The following is a 6,687-nucleotide window of genomic DNA, read 5'->3' on the forward strand; positions in this document are numbered from 1 at the left end:
TTTTAAGATTGTGAAGGGCTCACATACTGTCCATTTTTGCGTTTGGCCTTCATAAACATAATTGTTTTAACACAGACACATGGACACAATGTAACTCTAAACTCAATTGTGTGTTTCAGATGTATTACATCCCACAACCTCATCATCTGCAGAGAAAGATCTCTACTTAATCACACACTTGATGGACTTTAAAGCATCATATTGATTGGATTGTGATTGTTTCACTGAAAGTTGGTCTTCATCACATCTATTTTTTGTTCTTATTTTGTGTTTTACTTCTTTATGTATGTATTCATGTTCAATGTCAATTGTCATTCATTAATGTACTCAGCTAATAAGTTGTTAAGAGCACTGACAAGTTTGCATGTTATTAAAAACATAATTCACACAACATGCTGCTGCTGTGGTTATTATTGTTGTTTTAATGTAAAACCCTAACCGAGGCTACACTCTAAGATGCCTCATTACTGATTTTCTGGAGCTCAGCCATCCAGACTGTCAGCACAGTCTCAACAGGTAAATAATTTCTTTCTTAAAATGTCTATAAATTATAACTTTCAAATGCTAATTGGTTTCCTTTGTCGTTTCTCTTTTTAGTTTAAGAGAACATGTAAGTGTGACCAGCTCTATTCAGGTAAGGATACTCTCCTCTTCTTCACTAAGTAAGTAACAAAGATAATGAATGTTTGGTCCATTTTGTTAGATATGTTTTATTACTTGGGTTTATGAATAAACATACCCTATCCCTTGACTTTATATTACATTTTCCTTTTAACATTGTGAAGTGCTCACATACTACTTTTGGCCTTCATAAACAATTGTTTTCACATAAACAAATGAAAGGAGACAAACTGTAACTCTAAACTCAATTGTTTACCGCCATTTTGGAGAGTACCCAAGAGCGTAATCGACGTAATCAGCGTTGTTTACGTTCGGAGGAGAAAGTGCGCACATGAACGTAATCAGCGTAATCAGTGTTGTTTACACTTAGGGGAAAGTGTGCGTACGTGTTGTGATACTCTAAAATGGCGGAAGACGTAAATCGGGGGAGAAGAATCGTTGAATAAATTATGTTATTTTTGTTTTCTTTGAGCTCAAAAAGTATTCTCACAGCTTCGCAAAACTGAAGTTGAGCCATTGATGTCACATGGACTGTTTTAACGATGTCCTTACTAGGTTTCTGGGCCTGGGAACATTACAGTTGCATTGCTGTCTATGCAGGGTCTGAGAGCTCTCACATTTTATCAAAAATATCTTAATTTGTATTCGGAAGATGAGCGAAGGTCTTACGGGTTTGGAACAACATGAGGGTGAGTAATTAATGACAGAATTTTCATTTTTGGGTGAACTAACCCTTTAATGTTACTTGAAGAACATTTGTTGATAACTTTGAGAGAACGTTTTAAGAACGTTCCCTGTTAGCTGGGATATTGCTGGGGAAGGATTTACGCATACCTGAAAACCAGGTAACCAATTCCCTCTCTCTCGCCCTCCTCCACCCCAAACCCCCATTAAACCCTCTGAAACCCCATATCAGCTTCCTTTAGATGTTTCTCCAACACAATTGGGGTAACTGGACTCTTGGCGGAGGCAGTCGGTGCAGATATGAAGTGAGCACACAATGGAGCATTCATGCTCTCTCTCTCCATCCATTCTTCCCCAGCTGCAGAGGAATCCTGTCCAAGATTTTGCCCCCCACCACACCACTGCCACCCGTCCACCAGCAGAAAGAGAGACGACACAAAAGCAGGATTCATCCCAGAGACGGGGACCCATTTAAGCGTTATGCAGCTGCATCGATTTATTAAAAGATGGGTGGAGAGACAGAGAGATAGAGGGTCAGCAGGGGTCACGGACCCCCAGACTTTATTAACCCTCTGAAGATGATGACATGTTAATGACCTTTAATCATTAATAATCAGCAAAGAGTGGGAGAATGTACAGAATGGAGGTATTGACGAGGAAAAGAGAGAAAAAATCTTCCTGTTCTAGAACAAAACATGTCAACTGATGAATTAAAGTTAGTGTATGTATTTCCATTCATGCTAATTTGTACAGCGCTTTTCACAATACTTACAGTATCAATGGAGCTTCACAGAAATGCATGCTTCAAATGTTACAGTCAAGATAACATCTGAACATACAGTATGAATTCTATTCATGGGTCAACGCATCTGAATACATGTAAATGTAAATTCCTACACTAACTGTATTTCACAGATGAGTGTGATGAGCGAACGAGCAACAGAGTGCTGATCTACACACCTGTCTCACTGCACACCTGTCTGTCTCTAACAAACACTACAGCTCTTTCTAACAGTATTTCCACACCTGGAGGATCAGTGTTGTATATTATATATACAACTGTGTATATATACAGTGTTGTATATGAATATATATATTATTATATTCCTCTTTGCAGCTGTTTGTCAAAACAAAAATTAATAAAAAAACATGTGATTTTTAATTAAGCCTGCTAAATAAATAAATAAATAAAAACCTATATATTCCTTTACGGTCGTTTGTAAAAAAGATTTTTTTTTTTTTAAAACATCTGTTTTTTTATTGTTAATTAAGCCTGAAATAAATAAATAAATAAATACATATATATTCCTCTTTACTGCTGTTTGTCAAAAGAAAAATTCATTTTAAAACATCTGATTTTTATCTTAATTTAAAGCCTGCAATATAAGCAAACAAAGAAGCAAATAAATAAAAAATTGTATACATACTACAGATATATTTTCGTATATATACATATGAAATGAAAGCAACATAAAGTAAAATATATATTAAAAATGTCATCACACTTTATTTTAAGGTCCAATTCTTACTATTAACTAATTATGAACTACTACTATTGCCTCAGTAAGCTAATAATTAGCTGCTTATTAATAGTTAGTTAGGTAGTTGTTAAGTTTAGGTATCAAGTGGATTAAGGTATCTGAAATATGGTCATACAGAACAAGGCATTAATTGTGCCTAATAAACAGACAACATGCTATTGATATAGTTAAAAGTGAGAATAGGTTGTTAAAATGAAGTGTTACCAATGATTTTTAATAAAGCCACATTCCAGCATAGAAATAACCTCTGAAAGTCTCTGAAATTGAGCTAATATCAAAGATGAAGTAAAAGCGTTCAGTAAACATGTGTGTTTTTGTGTCAGATTAGTTTCTCAGAGAATAAAGTATCACACACAGGCGAGTCTCGCTGGGCCGAGACGTTCTTGTGCAGGTGAAGCCGAGGCTCCACCCACAGGAACTCAACTCCGCTGGGATTTTCACCAGTTCCACCTCGTTTACTGAGGAAAACAACACGAGAAGCACAAACCCTGGACGCATGAGATCATTCCAGCAGTGTCTGACCTTTCCTGCCTCACACAGGAATTCCCCATCTGTCATTACTAAAGCGGACAAAAGGGCAAAACCTTTCGTTCTCAGAGGAAAAATGATAAAAACTCCGCCCACTCGCATCTTTTGCTTGCTCCACTTCCCGTCGGGCCAGAAACTGGCACACATGCAGAGCGAATGTGATCAGGTGTGTGTGTGTGTGTGTGAAGGCCAGCCATCAGCCGGTCATGAGACATGCAAGTCCTCATATTGACCTTTTGACCCCTGCACATCCCAGAGACCATCTCCAACGGCAACCAGCAGCAGCATCACTGTCACATGCTGCATGACTACACTAAAACACACATATTCATACACACACTCATACCAACACACACACACACTCATTATCTAATTAAACTGCACAGAGAGTGAAATAACTGCCAGCAATGTTTGAGATTTGCTGAGAACATCAGCTTCCAACAGAATGAACAATAATCCACTAGAAGGTTCAATAATTCACTTTAGTTTGCAGCTCGTTAAGTCAAACTGTAATTAAAAGAAACGATGCTAGAGAAGTTCTTAATTGCAGCACAGATAATGTTTTCATGGATTGATATCAACCATTAAATGGTTTAGTTAATAAGCCTAAATCAGTCTCGGGCTCTCAATTTTAACGGGGGTTTTCGCGAATTATAATATACGGTAATATACGAATTAATAATAAAACTCGTGATTAAATAACATTAATGTATGTAACGGTCGCGTTAATAATAATCAAGCGAGAATTTTCGACAATATCCTGCTTCAAAATTACACTTATTTTAAGTTTTATAAAATGTAAAAATTTTTTTTTTGAATTTGACAGGAAACAAATTCACTTTCGTTCAGAAAAAGAACACTACGCAGATACAACAATCATTTCAAAACGACTAAATAATAATAATAATAATAACTAAGCTAGTTTATATGAAAATAATAGTTTTTAACTATTGTTATGATTATTCGATCTTTAAGAAATTTTTGCAATGGAAATACAAACAGGATAATTCTGATCTACATGTTATTAGATGAAAATCATTTTGACAATATTTTGCTGTAAGTTTTCAAAAAAGATTTCAAATGCAAGAAAAGCAAAGGCGCGTGTTAATTATTTATTAATTAGTTCAGGTAACGACGAACATCTCACGCACCTGCAGGATAAACTTATTTCAGCTCAAATTAATTAAAGAATGCAAAGAATAATAACAATTTCTGAACTGTTACAATTAATTAATTTATTATTATTATTATTATAAGATTTGTGTCTTATATAAAACAGTCTTAAATTATTTTAAAAAACGGAAATCGTTGCAAAGAACAGATGTCAAATAATTTATGAAAATGTAAACACAATAAAAAATAAACAATCGACATCAGCCTAAATTATAGTACAAATTCTCAATGCTTAAAAATGTCAAGGCACAACAAATGCTCCATAAAAGAAAACTCAGATCGCGATCATCAAAAGTAACAACTCACTGCAAGAAGCTACAGGAAGACAAATAGCCAAAGCAACTGAGTTTAACAGCTACACATCAAGTCAACACACACAAAACAACTGCATGATGATCCTCTACAAATGTTCATCTCCAGGTCTGCACTTTATGTTTCAAATGCTTGCAGACAAAGTGACGCGGGCAGTCATATTCCTACAAACGCCGCTTTCTCCGCGCCTTTCCCAACTTCCCTAAGAGCAACCGGGAGAAACTCACATCAAAGCGTGCAGCAGGCCTCAGATCCGCGTACATCCATACCGCTGAGAGACAGAGACGCGGCGCTTTTCCTCTATATGTGTACGTTTGAAGCGACACGGAGAAAAAGACGCTCTAAAGGGAGACGCGCGTCTTTTCTCTTTTCTTTTCTTTTTTTATATACACAGAACTGCTTTTTGTTCCTCATTTTTTCATTTAAGCGGGTAATGGAAGGGGGGTGTTCGTTTGATCACATGATTACAATTCACCTGAGATAAAACAAAGGACGCAAAGAGCGCCGGAGACCGAGACAGAGAGATGCTCTCATGGTCAGGATCCCCTTATCAGAGTCAACATTCATGGATAATGAAAAAGGCAATGATTTTTGGCTTGGGTGGAGGGGGGGGGGCGTCGCGAGATGGAAATACAAGAGGTTATTGTTGACCAGAACAGCGCGCGTGTTTGTGTGCGTTTGGCCCGTCTCTTCTCGTCTTTCTGTATTTTCTGTTTAAACGCGTTAAATGCGCTCTCTGTGTGTTTATGTGATGCAATTATGACACTAACACGTAGCACGACACGATGCTGCAGGAGTTCATTCCAGCGCTAAGCGCGCAAACGCGGGTCACGACTGCAGGCCTGCATGGGCGCGCACTGTCCCGCGTATAAAAATAAGCTTTAAAATAAGCTAATAAAACGCAACCTAATACGCTTAATAGTCCAGATTAATTTACACTCAGACAGGCTATTCCGCACGCGCTCGAGTGAGAAAGAAGACGCTATTGCGCACAGCAGGTGCGCAGAGTCGCGCTGCCGGAGCTGCTGACAGGTCCGATGGCGCTCGGCGGGGGTGGAAGGGCTCCTCTGGTTCACCCCGCGGCACAAGCAGGCCAACAACGCGCCAGTGTGATCGGAAACAATTGAAAGAACACCCGAAAACCCCCGTGACCCTAATGAGGAACCAGCGACCACCTGTGAAAGTCATTTAGTCCGACAAAATCATAAAACTGCATTAGGCTATAACAAAACAAACGTAACGGCTAATTTGACAACTTTGCATTCTTACATTGTAGCAATTCCAGAACTTTATTGTCAGCCGATCAACTTGGAGCTAAAACAAATATAGGTTAATATAAAAAAAAAGAAAAAATAGACAACACATTTGCATATTCACGGTTGTCTGCCGGTTGGTGGTCATATGCCATATAAAATTAAATAATAAACAAATAAAATATTTAATAAAATATTTTCTTTCACAGTTGTATTGTGATTGTTTTTAATCTTCCAATTATTTGTGTATTTTAATTTGACCTTTTATTGTTTATTTAACTATCAATTAATTATTCTCTTTTCATCAACTCAGATCTCCGTATTCCCAGCTTTGTAGCCTGTTGGAATACAAAACAAATGTATATTTTTGATTGCAAACTTTTGTACGTCAGAAATGAAATATCTGCTAATAAAATGCGTGTAAATCGGAATTGTCCTGAATAAGAATAAGGACTGATTTTAAAATGAAACAGATTCTATAGAATTTGGATTATTACACGCTTCGTTAACACTTTATTTAACGGTGTACTTGTCACACACGTTACATGTAGCCTTCTTACTATTATAAAAACATT

General features: G+C 37.1%; 1 long non-coding RNA gene across 2 annotated transcripts in view; it reads right to left on the reverse strand.

The window, feature by feature from the left end:
* Nucleotides 1-5,177, reverse strand: part of LOC107563720 (uncharacterized) — a 36,835-nt gene extending 31,658 nt beyond the window's left edge. For both annotated transcript variants that reach the window (XR_001606133.1, XR_001606132.1), the window contains exon 1: nt 5,087-5,177. This is a non-coding gene — a long non-coding RNA (uncharacterized lncRNA). The remainder of the gene's footprint in view (nt 1-5,086) is intronic.
* Nucleotides 5,178-6,687: the final 1,510 nt, after the last annotated feature.

The sequence above is a fragment of the Sinocyclocheilus grahami genome, unplaced genomic scaffold, assembly GCF_001515645.1.
Source record: "Sinocyclocheilus grahami isolate Dianchi unplaced genomic scaffold, SAMN03320097.WGS_v1.1 scaffold888.1, whole genome shotgun sequence".
Classification (NCBI taxonomy): domain Eukaryota; kingdom Metazoa; phylum Chordata; class Actinopteri; order Cypriniformes; family Cyprinidae; genus Sinocyclocheilus; species Sinocyclocheilus grahami.